We start from the raw sequence: 16548 nt of genomic DNA, 5'->3' as shown, positions 1-16548 counted from the left end.
CCGCTTAAAAACAACAACAGAAATAAAGGTATTGCATAACTCTTGAAAAGATACATTTTGCCGAAATATAAAAGCAGAGTAAGCGATAAGTGTTATGGAATCGGTTTAGCGAGTTCACACAAAGGAGAAAGACGTCAAAAGCATGAACTTAGGCTTACCTTCCTTTAGCTCATGGTATTCAGCAGCTGGTAAAGAAAGGACGAAGATAACATCCGAGTGAAGTACTAACGACCAGAACCTTCCATAACCATCGCTGTTTAGAAACTGCCTTGTTAACCAATGAAATGCAGCAGTACCTCATTACGGTAACAGTGCACTATATACCTCATGCAGCAGAACTGTCTAACTGTAGCAGGTGGGTTCTAAAGCGCCAGTTTCGTTACGATTAGGGGCTACGAAAAGTCGTTTCTTTTCATAACTTAGGCAGTTCATGCCACGAGCTAAACAAGGTCCTACCGGGAGCTTTAAACACGCCAGCGATGTGCAAATGTGTGGTCGCGAACCCTTTGTGGCACTTCTGACGCAGCAAAGCAATGCCATGAATATGGATTTTTTTATTTGAGTGCATCAAGCGATGGCTGCGCTCCGTGCTTAGCCATCAACAAACTCTTATCACTTATTCGAACTGTGTGCAGTCATTACACGCCAGACATTTCTCTCTTCAAGATACTGCTTCAAGATACTGAGACAAACCTGCATAGGATTACTGATTGTACATTTCACTGTTACGACCACTGTCTATCCGTTGAGTCTTCGAGTTCAATTTCACTGTCACTTTTGGGCCACTGCTGAGTGAGCTTTAAAGGGTCCCTTCAGCAACTGATTTTATTTTTACTGTTTTTATATTATTTCTTTCCAGTTTTTTTTTAATTTCTATTCTTTTACTTCATTTTTATCTTCTTTAACTTTGGGACGCCAAGCTCCTGGTTAATTGGTTCACAGCCTGAGGCGTCACATCGTCGTCGGCCAATGGGAATTTCGCTGGTACACCCCCGGAGTTGCCCCTCAACGTGCACTCCAACGCAGCCGCGTTAAAACCTCGAACTAATTAAGCTTCAGCAGTGCAGTCACCAGGAAGGCAAGCCATGAGCGAAGCTCACTGAAGTAGAGGCTGGAGAGGAGGGTCAGGAGAACGAGCATGGCCACGAAAAGGACCAGGACGACGCAGTATATGACGGGAATCACTTCGTCAGGGTAGCTGTCCTCCTTCCACTGCTGGGCACGCCTGGGTAGGTGTCCGCTGGTACGTTAGTCAGGGGATAGAGTTTAAGAACCATGTTGTAAATAGTTTAAAGCACGAAAAAAGCGGGAACTTAGAGAGGATTGAAAAAATTACCGAAGACACTTTGGAAATTCGGAAGTGTGCTTGGCGAAAGCCTTGTGGTCAACCCACTGCATATACCCTGTCGTACATGCCGCCTCAGTGGAATGGCCACAGTGTTCGCCGATATCGCTTTGAATGACCCTAATGTGCTTGTTGTAAACGAAGGGCTCTCTCGGTCGTTTCGGAGCCATGCGTCTCACTCACTCGACTGCAACGAGACGTCTGGCGAAGGAGCGGCGGTGCTGCTGCCACCGCCGACGCGCGCGCGCTCGTTCTACCGCTACTGTGTGACGTCATGGTTGCTATGCACAGCTACGCCCACACCGGCGCGCCGGTTGCTAAGGAGGGGAGGAGGTTTCGCCGCAGCGCAGAGCAGAGGCCACAGTTGGCACGATTCCAACGCACGGACGGACGCGACCGCGAGCATGAGCCATTAAAGGCTTTCGCCTTAATACGACAGGAAGAGCGACAGCCGGTCGTGTTTCTATGCTCTCTTCGTCCCCGTTTCATTTCGTATTGCGAACGTTTGTAACATAGAAAGACACAACCTGGCTGAAGCGTCAGTGCTGCTGAATAAATTGAGCTGGCGATCAGCCAGTCAGTCACTTAGACCCCGAAGGGCTCTGTATTAGGTCTCGTCAAGCAAACCGGTAATTGCGCCCAGGACAAAACGGTTGCACTACAGATATATGAGCGAACCGTGCTGTACGCAAATTATCTTTATGTGGTATAAGTGTTACACGTATTGTTACTATAGTCGGATACAACTTAAGTCTGCAGTGAAGCTCCGCCCACATTCAGCCTCCGCGCACAAAATTCCTCCACGACGAAAAAGTAGTCCTCTGGTTAAACGTTTTTTGTTACGTAAACAAGAAGCTTATCACAAGAAAAAAATGATAAGCTCTATGATTTTGACCCGCGGATTGTTTGATATAGTCAAGCATTAAAAATCTGATTTCGTTTAGAGTTGCGGTTGGCCAGCGGAGTAATACAAGACGCCGCGGACCGCAGCCCAGTGTTAGCAACTGCTGTTTTTTTAAGTTGTATCCTACTATAGGAGAACTCTGTCATTCATAAATACAGTAAGCTGTTATAGAAACCAGCTTTGTAAAGAGTAGGTGAATTTATGGTTATTTGGCCGCCATACATATAGAAGGGAAATGAAGCGCCGGCAAAGATAATAGTTAAAAGAAAACAGTTAATGAGACGCAAGAATTTATTGCGTCATTATTTTAGGAAAATTGACACCATAATTAGGCAAGCCTTCCCGATTCATGAAAACTTGGGCCAAAAGATATGTCGCCCCAGTCCTTCCACAGAGGGCGTCAACTTGCAAAACGACGAGGACAGTGCTGACTATAGCTTTCAACATCAGCGCCGTCCCCATCGCCGCTGCTTTGCGCCCAAGTGCTTTCATCAATGCTAGAAAAGATAAGGCGGTTACTCTAAAAAGATAATGCGGTTACTGTAAAAAAACAGAAAAAAGCAAAAAAACTCTAGGCACAGTGACAGCTGCTCGTGGTCGAAAATACAATTAGGGTATGCCATGGTGGCTCAGTGGTTATGGCGCTCGACTGCTGACCTAAATGACGCGGGTTCAATCCCGGCCGCGGCTGTGGAATTTCTATGGAGGCGAAATTCTAGAGGCCCGAGTACTGTGCGATGTCAGTGCATATTAAAGAACCCCAGGTGGTCGAAATTCTCGGAGCCCTTCACTACGGCGTCCCTCATAGCCTGAGTATTTTTGGGACGTTAAACCCCCATAAACTAAACCAAACCTATTTATTATTATTTGTGTTCTCTGGCACAGTGCGTGTGACGTCAATATGCTGTCCCTCTTGACGTCACTGCGCACGAACCACTCGATGTGATGCGCTGCCATTTCACGTTGCAGTGATTTCGTTCATGACGTCACTATAAGTGGACCAATCAAAGTGACGCTTTGAAGGGACGTTCTACGTTACGGCACTGCATTCCGAGCAATCAACCTGGCGCGGTGTTACGCCGCCGACGCTGCAGGACCAGGAAATGTTCCTTGAGAAGCTTTCAGTTTAAGACATTCCTAACGTTTTGTCCCCTCTCAAAGCGGAGAAAGGAGTGCGGAAGACATGGCGTACCTTTTCCTTCTGCCCCCATGATCACTGCCTTTCTCAGGACCTCCTGGATCACAGAAACACAGATTGGGGAGGGGGGGGGGCACTTAGGCACCGCCGTAAGGGTATGACGTGATAGCAATATATATGCAGAAGGTCATTCTCTTCTCTACATTCAAAGTTCCCCGGGGAATCCGTCCTCATACCCCTCCTGGCACAGTGCGCTGCCCTGCGATGGCAGGTGCTCCCAGCAGTGGGCCTTGTGCGGTCCAGGTAGCTCTTCCCGAGCAACCAATAATTAAACTGCCACCTGCCAAGCTTGGTTGTCTGCTCACTGTCCATAGGGCAGGTTCCAATGATGCCGCAAGGTCACGTGACCTAGGTGAGCCACCTGCCTCTTTGGTTGCTTTGTGGGGGCCACCTGCCAGGGAGCCATGCTCGTGATTTTTCGCTGACATACGACGCCGACAACGCCAACATAGGGTTCTCCGGTGAACGAGGCCTCTTGCGCTATCGCGTTAAAGCAAAAGTTGCCCAATTCTCGCTAACGTTAATTGCGCTGCGCTCGTATCAGTTATTACTTAGTGTAAGCGCAGAAGCTGAACGCGGAAGTGGTGTAAAGCAGAGACGGCACGATTGAGTAAATCTTTGACACAGCAGGAATCGCAGCGAAACTCCTCATTATCTTATCTCAGTGTAGTCCCAGAATAATCTCAGTAAGGAAAGCTTCGAACATAAACGTTGAAAATATAATTTTGTGACAGTCTCACACCTTGTTTCATATCGTGTCCGCTTCACAGACTAGTCGTCTTCTTCGTCATCATCTTCAACTTCTCCGAATTGCACGTTTCTTTTCCTTCTTTCTTTTACTCGCAACCTCGCATAATTTTAAGCTTTTTGAGCCCCCTTACCACCCACAACCACCTCTGTCACGGAAACTGAGTTGCCCAAATTTTTTAGAGCATCCCATTTCTGCCGCCTGCTGTTTGCAATTTAGGTAGTCACTGCCTGGTTATGGCCAATCCATCTTGTGCCATTTTATGAGGCAAACATAAACAGCAACAAAGTAAGCACGACAGGACAATTAAAACTGCACTCATAATGAAGTGCAAATAAAATATTTTGCACTATTTCATAATGGACGAGCTAAATCTAGCCATTTAAATGCGCAAATATGAAACGATTATAAAAAAAATCATTAGCTAGAAATTATGCTAGCTAATGTACCGACATAAAGAAACCCACAAACAAAAAAAAAACTCTCTGACCGATTTCGTTTTAGCATAGGGGTGTGCAGACTATATCGCAGAAGGAACGACACAGGACGACAAGAAGGAACTTTCAACTAAACTTTTGTTTTCAACAAGGAAAAGAAATTGAGAGAAACATGCATATATAAAGTTCAAAAGGGTTGAAAATTGGGCGAGTTGGTACGAATTCATACTGGTGTGGCACCACTCTGTCCTGTCCCTGTGGTGCCACACCAGTATGAATGCATATATATACACAGTGATAGACCCACTATTCATTTTCCATGCTTACATGCGATAAAACTAGCACTTCTCTCCTAGACCTTGACGTCGAACTTTTGTGCCCCTAGCGCTTTAGTGTTGACTTCCTGGGGTTCTTCAGCGCACACTCCCATCGAATTACACACAGGGCCTCTTTTATGTTTAGCCTTGATTGAAATGTGTTCGCCGCGACTGGAATTACATCCCGCGACCACCTCGCGCTGCGAGGACGGTTGCCATTGCCACCGAGTCACAACTGCGGGTAACCATTTCACTATACACCGCCTTCTTTGAGCTCATATATCGTGTTTCTACCGACCACCTAAAAAACAGGACTGAAAGAAAAGGGTTTAACTTAAGTTAAGGACAACACAGCGAGCTATGGAAAGAAAAATGATAGGTGTAACGTTAAGAGATCGGAAGCGGCCGGAGTGGGCAAGGGAACGAACGCGGGTTAATGACATCCTCGTCGAAATCAAGAGGAAGAAGTGGGCTTGGGCAGGGCATGTAATGCGAAAGCAAGATAAACGCTTGTCTTTAAGGTTGACGGAGTAGATTCCGAGAGAAGGCAAGCGTAGCAGAAGGCGGCAGAAAGTTAGGTGGGCGGATGAGATTAAGAAGCTTGCAGGGATACGGTGGCCGCAGCTGGCAAAGGAGGGGGCTAATGAAAGAGACTTGGGAGAGGCCTTTGCCCTGCAGTGGGCGTAACCGGGCTGATGGTGGTGACGATGATGATGCCTAAAATTTCCAAACCGCCAGTTTCGTGGAGGGCCCATCTTCGGATATATAACCTTCCCATCCCCATAGCGTGTCTCAACCGAAAGGTCCCGCTTGCCGACCTTATGTGGTCGTGTTATTTATGTGGTAGTGAGAACGTGATCCTTAAAGCTCTCACGCCGTGCAAGAAATCTGGAAAGGAAAGCTCCTAAGTTTCATCGCTGCAACTATCTTTGCGCACTAATAAAATGACGAAGCTTGATAGCAATGGCAAAGCTGCCTGCCTTTGTCATCCTAAAATGGTTCTCCGCAGCGATGAGCAACGCAGGTGATTGGCAAAATAGTCCTGTATAGCCATATATCAATTTCGCCGTTAGATGTTCTTCAGTGTGCAAAATATTGGTGATTAAGTATTAGTATTCGTCTTATTGAATCCATGTCTATCAGTTACATTGAACCGGTATTATTACTTTTTACTAATATGCAGCATTTTTGTTTGGAATTACTATGTATATTATGTATTTTGTGTTTACTATATATTTTGTGTTTACAGTTTCTATGTATACTGCATGCTCTTATCTTCGTACAATTTTAATCGCAGCTTTGTATTATTTCTGCTGTTATCCGTTGCCAAGAGAAAACAAGGGGTAAGAACCGTTGTCAAGCTGCTCGAGAAGCAGCTTCTTGTTCTTATCCTTGCATTTATTTCTGTATTGAAAGAAATGCTAAATAAATTGATTTGATTTGAAAAAAAAATGGAGTTGGGTTCTGTACTGCGTTGGTTCTGTCAAAAATGGTCGGCCTCCTGTCATATTGCGAAAACGGTTGATTTTCGTATTCACCATCTTCAGGCACTATTACTGAAAAATATTCACAGGTAGCGGATCCCGGAACATAAACTCCACTTGTTTCTGTTGTCTTGCATGCTTTACCTCCTCCATAGCGGCACCATCACCATCAGCTGAAACACTCAGCACGTGACTCTCCAGGCACTCGCTGCGTCTGGTCGCACTCAGTGGATGCCATAAGCTTAGCTCCGCAATAGCTCGGTGAATACTTCCCCCAAAGAGCCCACCACGGTTCTGCTTGTGGTTTTAACATCGGCTCTACCGAAATCTCTACCACCGGTAAGCCGAGTGTGGTACTACCACGGATGCCACCGGCGGCTTCGAGTACGGATTAGGCCAGCCGCAGTTAGACCACGGCCGTGGTCTCTGCTGGTAGTTCCCTCTGCGGTTCTACCGGCGTTCTGCCCCGTCCATCGTCGTCTTCACATGCGTCTCCACTACGTTTCAGCTGATAACTGCTAAGAACTCTCTTCCTAGCAGTCTGGGAGCATGTCAGGTAATTTTTTCATTTGCTTTTGTAAACCATAGATTCGACGACTTCCTATTGAGGGACTGCTCATGATTCTTTTTTTTTTTTTTGCGGCAAACCATAGCTTTCCCCTTCGGTTTAATGCAAAGTTCAGTAGCGTGGCTTTTTGGGCTTGTTGGTACATAGTTCCAATAAACAGTAGCGCAGCAAAAGACGAGGGCACAAGAGACGAGATACAATTTAAGGATGGCTTAAGGGCGTAAGGATGAAAGTGTTTTAGCCAGGAGACGGCCTTGCGTCACTAACATACTAGCATTTGCCGCTGGTTTTTCCGATGCCTTCGGTAATGTGCGAAATATGGTTTTCTCTGTGATCAGTGACATGCTCGTGCGAGAGAGTTTAATAAATATATCGGCGTTGCTTTTAGCTAGTTATATGAATTTGCATTTTTGTGCTACTGATTTTCTTTTGGGCGCGGCCGTTCTTGCCTGTCTGGCATGTTTTTAAACACTTGGAAGCTTGGAAACGGAGGCAATGTTAACAGAGAATTTTATTCCTTAAAGACATCCTGAGGACAACTCATCCGATTATTGTTCCCAGTAAGAACTGATTCTCTGACGCTTTCTGGCTATGCTGACGCCTGTCTTGCAGCAGAAGACACCTTGATCGGCGATAATATTGGATTTTAATGTATTCTTGCCAGTCATGATGTAACAACAGCGCACAAGGAACACGAGAGACGGAAAGGAAACGACGCAGACAAGCGCTTGTCTGCGTCGTTTCCTTTCCGTTCCTTGTGTTCCTTGTGCGCTGTTTTTGCATCATGAACGTTATTCAACTTGTACAACTTTCGGCTTTCCTGCCAGTCGATTCAAACACATCATATCCTTACCAAAAAGGAACGGTGGCCACCAGTTTGAAATAAGTGGCATTGCAACATCGCCTCAGGGATCCCGTATAAAAAACGGTATTGACGTACGCATTTTAGTTGCGAAATCGGCCGGTAATGGCCACACCTGTGCTTTGTTTTTTAACATTGTCTAGTTTATAACAACTCCGTTTCCTGTTAGAGTAGTCTATTTTTGATTAGAACGCTGTAGCATACAGAAGGTACAGGGCGAGTTTTATCTGTCTTCAGTGTCTCTTTAGAGTCGCCGTCAACGAGCTAGAGGTATTACTCGCAAGGCAAGTGCCGCAATACTGAGCCTTGCATTAAGAGGCGATGAAGGCTAAGTGCCAGCGTTGGTCCGGCTTCGCGCTACCAGTCACTGGGAATTGTTGCCATCGAACTGACGGTTAAACGATGTTCGAGATTCGATCTCAACTCCACTAACAGATTGCTGGGTAAGATCTCAATTTAGTTCTAACCTTCCAGCTACTAATCGAAGACGGCGCAAGCTGCTGATGATCATTCAAATGAACTGTTAGAAAACTCGCGGTTTTCAGAGTGCGTTTCCAAAACATGCACCCGCAGGGTCTTCTTAGGGAACATTCACTAGCAAGAATTCACTAGCAGATTTTATCACACTGTATGGCGTAGCCTGCGTATCGATAAGGTAGGCCTAATCTGGTTTTGGTTGGTTTGGTTTTTGGGGTTTAACGTCCCAAAGCGACTCAGGCTATGAGGGACGCCGTAGTGAAGGGCTCCGGAAATTTTGACCACCTGGGGTTCTTTAACGTGCACTGACATCGCACAGTAAACGGGCTTCTAGAATTTCGCCTTCACCGAAATTCAGCCGCCGCAGCCGGGTTCGAACCTGCGTGTGGTTTCGGTTGCCATTGTGTTTTAATGCAAGATCATTAAGAGACTCTTTGAAAAAACAAGTGTTGTTGCTTATGAAATTCGCCCGTCGCCTGGAAAGAAGTGACGTCACCCGTCAGCACATGGTATCACCAGACCGGAAACGACGTCACTTACGCTAAAGGCATAAACATGCTTCAATGCGAAAGGTAATTAGGTGTCTCTGAATTTTTCTGGTCCGAAATATGGGCATCATATATGAGCCCTCAGCTTGCGTTCTCTGCGGTTTTTAGAAAAGCAGTGTCATCCTAAAGGAATGATTGCAAGCGGGTTTTCTGTTCAGCTGCTCGGTTACTCCGCTCCAGGCAAACACGGGATTCTGGGATTTATGGCTACCATATCTGGGGCCGCCTAGCAATGGTTTCTGCGGAACGGGAACCGGCTCTTTAGGAAGACATATTGTATTCAGGTATCTTTTTAGGCTCATGCTTTATCTTGAAGACTCAAGCTTCCCTTGTGTGTTGCCTATATGTAAATATTTCACTGCTTTCCCCACATTCGGAAGATCATTTAAATAATTGTTGTGAAAATTTTCTTTCCTATCGTCACTGAACTTACCTGCCGCGAGGTGTTCCAAATGTGGGTTGCGATTTTTTGGTGCAGGTACGCAGTTGGCTTTATACCTGACGTTTGGAGAAACGTATCTATCCTCTAATTCACATTAGCCATGTCAGTGTTAAGAAGAACACTCTATATCACTAGCGGAGGACCTCTTCAAGACGCCTTCGCTTAGACTGTTCTGATGCAGGAATGGGTTGTGGTTTTGGGTTATGGTTACACGCTATAAATGAGTTGCAAGCAACGTAACCTCAAAAGTTCAGTCTGAATGTGCGGGGCCTTGGTGAAAGAGGCGTTTGTTAATGGCTTGTCTAGGAGCTGTCGAGATCTTTTGCGAAGTCAGGATGCCAGAATATTAAGATTAGGAAAGCGTGATACTTAGGTGCAGTAATGACAGCTGAAGACTTAAAACATCTGCTGTGCACTAGAAAAGTAGGACCTTTTTTAAGGGCACTAGTCTTTCATAGGCTTCAAAGTTGTGAATGAAAACGTTTCACACTGCGAAGAAAGCATAATTGCACTCCTACTTCTACGACTAATATATGTATTTGCTTTTTTTTTCTCACGCGAACACAGAACTAAGCGTCCTGACCTCGACTCAGCCAGAGGACGTCCCGTGAGTACAGTTTGAGTAATTAGGCGCTGCTAGGCTCAATTTTCCAAGCACAGTCTTAGAATATTTAAAAATTAGAACTTACACCATTTGTTTTAAAGGAATATTCTTCAAGTTCTAGAAGTTGAGCAACAACCCAATATTATAAGTAATGGATTGCAGTATTACTTTACCCTTACGTAGAACGTAAATGTAAGCGCGAATATTGAAACTCAATGAAACAGCCAGCGTTTGAAAGGAAGTTCGCTCAACAGGTAACAAGGATGAAACAAGGCTTATTGCCTCTTTTCACAGTAGAGATTTGTTGAAGCCTCGTCCTCCTAGGGGATGTCGCAATAAGGTTCCGAAACGGTATATCTTCCTGTGTCTTTCTTTGCAATGAGAGCATATTAACACTTTCAGTGCGTCGTGGGTCACCACTGGGTCACATCACAGGTCACCGATGGGTCACGCCGTAGGTTACCGATGGGTCACGTCAATCAGTCATCCTGTGCGGCCACGAAGACTGGGTCAGACGATGAAGTCATGAGACCGATTTTACAGTGAGGTTTTCCTTCTTAGACCTCACAATAAAACCTTACCCACAACTTCATCATGTGACCCACATTCGTGGTTGCACAGCATTAATAAATGACGCAACCCGCCGGTGACCTACGACATACTCCCCGAAAACACCGGATGGCTGTCTTAGCTTTTAACCCTCTCTCAACCACCATGCGTGCGGCATCGCCCAGGCGTATCTTGATCACGTGCTTACACACATCCATTCCCAGGTTTCCTTGACGTTGAGCTGCCAGCGCCATCTGTATGCACCCGGTAGCGAACACCGCGCCACTCAGTGGTGATAGTTTGAACTTATGTCTGAGAAACTCTCGAGTCCCGACAGATACTGCGCAAATACTGTGATTATCATGGCCGCCTTTTGGTCTTCACTGAAAAACCTGACGTATAAATTGCTTGCTGCGCTCACACCAACTATTTCCGATGGCTATAGAAAATGAGTGGGATGTATCGAACGTTCGAATTTCCCGCTGCTATCCCATGCGTGTTTAGCGCCACGCGGAATGTGGCGGCAGCCATGTCAAACTAGAAGCGTGTGTACAGATCACTTTGGCTTCTTATCTGAAGCGGCATCTCAGTTGGATATCTATATGCACCTTATAGGCGAAGCCTGGTTAGGTGATACTGCTTTTGAACAGATTAAACACTTACTTTGGACAGCAAGTTTCTAGGTTTGAGCATCCACGTTGCATGCGCAAATTGTCGGGGTTACCTTGCATGCGGGAGTTATTGTGCCCAAAACTCCCAATGACGTCATTACCAAAGAAAAAATTTGCTCCCAATGGTGCGGGGAGCTTAATTAAGTACCGCCAGATTGCGAGGCCAGCACCCCAGCCATCACCGTCGCGTTGCTTTTTGGCGAATAAAGGTGAATCTAGTGTACGCGTTATCTGACGGCTGTAGGGTAAGGATTCGGTGCGTCATATGAAAGGAAAGAAGGAAAAATATAAATAAAAAAATTAATGCTTTCACCTTCAAAACACGCAAGCAGCCCTTAGTTGCACTTCGTAGTGTTTCCATTCGTACAAGTGTGCCCCGAGCTGAGTGCTCCCCATCTCTGGCAGTGAGCTCTTTCAGACGGAAAGACTATCCATGGCACTCCGTGGCCAAGCTCCCCATTGGATTATCATGAAGAAGAACAAAGAGCCCTCGGCTAAGACGCAATACTGCGACAACGATGGTGTACCATCAGGACAAAGTCATTAATTATGGTATTTTTGGTAAAAACAGGTTACTTAAAATAGGCCTAGCGTATCAGGTAACAGCCTTTGAGTGTGTCTCCAACGGCTATGTTCAGTGAACTGAGCATGGAGCGCTTTTGGTATCCGATGTAGTATTTACACGCTTTCGATAGCGTCAAAGATTCATTAGAGAATTTACACGTCTAAACTACTATGGCTCTGGCTGCTTTGGTGGCTTCTAGGCTAAATACATGCGCATCCCGTACATTATTCGCTATCAGTCACGGTCTGATTCCTGGCGCAGACAAGAGGAAGAAGAAGATGACAACAAGATGTGGTTCATCATATGCTGCTGCCTGCTTCTGTCCGTCACCACGGTTGGCCTGCTGTGGATGTTGATGGCGCGATACGGCGGTGAGCCAGCACGATTGTACCATGAAGCCTCCAGTGCTTTTTAAAACTTGCGACTAATAATAGGGTTTCACACCATGAGATAGCACAGCAGTAATAGTGCACGTCTTTACAGCCGCCTGATGTACCGCGACAAGCGCCCATTGTGTGAACAGGGTGCGGATAGAAAAGTAGCTCGGTTTATGAAAAAGCTAAACTATTCAATGAAAACAATTTAATGGGAAGATATGCGTAAATACGGCATGATCTTGTTGAAAACGCTTGTTATGACAGTGCGTTTATTGCTGGAAAAAAGGCTCCTTTGTCAATGCTCCGGTATGTTGCCGTGACAGGAGCTGTTCTTTCATCAACGCCACGCTCATATCACTATAAACCCGTTTAGTATTGCAGTTAAGAGGCACTACGGCTCTGCCATGTTCCTGCGAGTCTGTTTTGCGTTCTTTAGTAACGGGAACCGTTAACTTTACACATTAAAGGGACCCTGAAACATCTTAAGAGGAGAGAACATCAACAAGCTCGCTTAGTCACTATAGACTGCGTTGTCAGGAACACCTGCGCCGGATAATACATTTCCACTCGTAGCAGAGAACCCAGGACCACGAGTAAGAGTTAACGAAACCTTTCCGCGACTTTTTCATACCTGCGCCCTCCGTTTCAAGCACCGTCGGCGTGAGACGACGTGATGTCGGTTGAGAGACGCCTACTAGAAATCTTTCAGACGTCACGCAGCTACAATGGCAGTGGCCAGGCAGCCACATCGCTTCGGCGGCTCGTAAAGCTCCGTCCCACGAAGAAGTGCCGCTCGCGTCGGCAGCTGGTGGTGGCGCCGAGAGGGTAGGATTGGCGGAGGAACGCCGACCTTTGAGCTTGCAAAAAGTGACAAGAGGACAGGCAAAGGCGGACAGGCGCTGAAATTCAAATTTTTGTAGCGAAAGCTACATTGGCCACGAACTTGCGATTTCGCTGTGGCGGTGCTCCGAGGAAACACAGAGACCGACCTTGAGCCGCTGCTTAGCAACTGCCACAACTGACGGACGCCGCGCGCTCGCCGCGCCATCTGGCATGACGTCACACCGCGCGCCTCGCCGCCGCCGCCGTTTGGCATGACGTCACACCACTTGCCTTGTCGCTGCGCTCGCCTCCGCTTTCGCTATGTATATCCTGGCATAACCGAGCTAAGCCACTGCCATTTTTTTTTACTATAGACCACTAAGCTTCTATAAAACGCATAAATATATTCTCGCTGGAGAATATTCGCGAAGCGGCGTCCCTTGCCATAACAGGCATGCCGTAATTTTATTAGAGCCCATATCAGAGCCTCTTCAAGAGTCCCTTTAAATTTTCTTGCTCTTGTTTACAGCTTGCGGTTCTAGCCTGTATGCAATACGGCTGTAAACAGTCACGTGGTACATGTCGCAAAATCATTTAATTAACTTTCTGCTTCTCTCTCTTCTGCAGCTGATGAAGATGACAAGGGTAAGCTAGCTCGTTTCTGTTTTAATCCCAATGAGGTTAGTGCTGGAATCTGGATCATTTCTTTTCTTTGCAGCCTTGTGGTTTTGTTTATGATGTTTAAGATCCAAACGCGGCTCAACCTAACTCAGCCTGGCGTTACGGGCCTTAGTTTCACGATGTTTTTTTCTTGCTGTCGTTCCTTGAAGACAGTAACGCACTTAAGGATAGTAGTGTCTTGAAGACAGTTGCAAACTTTGCAGGCTTTCTATCTTAACGCTACTTTTGTTCTTAGGAAACCACCGCCAAGAATCACTGGATTGTGCATACAGTGAGATGAATGCGTGCCATGCTTTAGTTACTGAATAGTTTTCAGGCAGGAGTAGGAAATAACGTGGGGGCCTCCTTAATTTCGTCGTTAAAGAAGAAAATGCGATAGCTTTAGGTTGCCTGCTATGGTGTCCACAGTTAGCGCATCATGTTTTTTTTGCGATTTTCCCTCGAAAAAATCGGTTAGAACCGGTTACATTGGCCTGATATGGTATGCATGAGTCATCACCTGCTACAATGTTCAAGTACCTTCTATTGAATTATCATATGTGATGTGATTATACTAATCCGAACAGCTTGTCCACCTTAATCCACCCCCAATCCATCTTAATCTTTTTCCTGGGGTGGGCCCGCTTCTAATGTTTTGGAGGTCCTTTAGAATTTTCGGAGGTGGGCCAACTTTGAAATATGGGGTCAACCTGCCACGGTGGGCAGGTCGTCATCACGTCATAAAATCATGTGACCTCCCTCGAAGCCCCGCCGCGGTGGCTCAGTGGTTACGGCGCTCGGCTGCTGACCCGAAAGACGCGGGCTCGATCCCGGCCGCGGCGGCCGAATTTCGATGGAGGCGAAATTCTAGAGGCCCGTGTAATGTGCAATATCACGTTAAAGAACCCCAGGTGATCGAAATTTCCGGAGCCCTTCACTACGGCGTCCCTCATAGCCTGAGTCTCTTCGGGACGTTAAACCTCAATAAACCAAACCAATCGACCAGTCAGGATGGCCATAAGGGCAGGTTGTGATGGCGTCACAATTGCACATGAAGTGGGCAGGCGGTCATGACGTCACAACGGCACGTGACCTCTCTCGGCCTATCAGGCATATTCGTTACGGAGAAACAGGAAACTGCATGACAACCTAAATCGATCACTTTAAAAGGATCTTGCAGCAGGAGAGAAATGCACATCGACACCTAATTACACCGTATGATGACAGTGCGATAGCATTGGAAGGTGTTGATCCCTTTTCTTGACGTCATTGGAGGGGCTTGTGAGACCCAGGTTACTCTTCTTGCGTAACGCACTTCCCGGGCTCCGGTACAACACCTGCCATAGTTTGCAGGTGACAGGTGACTCCACCTGCCATCTAGGAATTACGTGACGTCGCTTTTTCTCGATGAGGCTTCCAGTATTATTATATTAAAAATTCAGCTGTGTACGACCTAGATCGTAAGCAGGCGTTCCGCTTAACCCTTTGAGGGTCGAATTATTTTGAAGAAAACTTTCCCAGGTGGTCAAATTACTTTATTGCGGATCTTGAATCTACAAAATATATATAATCGAGAATAAATAGGAAAAAAAAATTAGGAACAGTACTTTGGTGACAGCATCACTCACAACTGGAAAATGTTCAATAGAATAGAATAGCAACGGTGATAAGCAAGCTAAGAGCAGCACCAATAAAGATAGAAATCAACTTTCGCCGCCTCTGCAAAACAGTGCCCACAAGGAGAAAACACGTTTCGCGCGACTCCGTTGCGATCCCGCGGCGGAATCGAAACCGTGTAGGCGCGTTGCCACAGAGGGCGAGAATACCTCGCGAGCAACGGTGATAAGCAAGCTAAGAGCAGTGCCAATAAAGATAGAAATCAACTTCGGCAGCCCCTGCAAGATAGTGCTGACAAAAAGAAAATTCCAATTTCGCGCGACTCCGTTGCGATCATGCGGCGAAACCAAAACTACAAAAGGGGTGTTGCCGCAGTCTGTGCCGCCGCGCTAAAGCTAGACATAAGTTCTTCTTATCTCCGTAAGAAGGCTGCACAAAATTCAAACACTTCTTGTAAGTCCTAAGAGGTGGCAGCACCCCCCAGTGAGCACGCATTGTTCTTTTGGCGCAAAATTTCAAACGGAAGATCGAAACCGTACCCGTACGGCAAAGACCTTGCGGGACAGAAAACCGCTGCCGTACATATACGGCAAAAACCTTCAAAGGGTTAACTAAAGCAGAGGAACGCTACTAAAAGGCAAGGAGCGATAGTTTTCTGCCGCAATCAATGAGCGTGCGACTGATGTAGACGGTGACGTAGATAAGCGCGATACTGGCAAGTTGTCCCTCGAATCAGAGGATCCTATCAGGGAAATTACAGAATGAAAGTCTCCACTTCGTCACAGATGAGAAGAGGGAGGGGGAGGTGAAATGGTAAAGTGGACCAATACGGGGAGGTGCACACCACGTACTATTATAAGGGGCGTGGAGGTGGGTTGTTCACGAGTCCTTCCCTATGGGCGCTGAACCTGTCTTGGACATCCTGCGGACATTCTGAACGTCCGTAGGACGTCCAGGGGAGTTTTATTGCGCACTGGGTGGCGATCACGACTCTCCGACCAGCGTTACTCTTGCCGATGCCAACGTCTCTGTGTGCTGGCTAATGACTGTTAACCCTAGCTGCGTGTTGTTGCTACATATGTGCAGGCGTCGCCACACGTAGCCCTTCTTACAAGCCTAACGTCGGCGTTGGTGGCGCTGGGGGCGCTGGTGGTGGTTTGGGTGCAATCACCACGCAATCCCAAACGAGTGAGTACAAAGAATACAACGATTATAGAATGAGTCACGACGCAACACTGACGACTGAAAAATAGGATACTGGCAGGGTGATTTTCTGTCTGCTTTCTTTAATACAATTTTCAATATTTTCTCAATTTACTTGTTTACATTAATCTCTGTTTTCTCTCATGCTAA

Source organism: Amblyomma mixtum, chromosome 4 (genome assembly GCF_055824585.1).
Source record: "Amblyomma mixtum isolate Tamu chromosome 4, ASM5582458v1, whole genome shotgun sequence".
NCBI lineage: Eukaryota > Metazoa > Arthropoda > Arachnida > Ixodida > Ixodidae > Amblyomma > Amblyomma mixtum.
The sequence above is the reverse complement of the archived record's forward strand: the minus strand, read 5'-3'. Positions refer to the sequence as shown.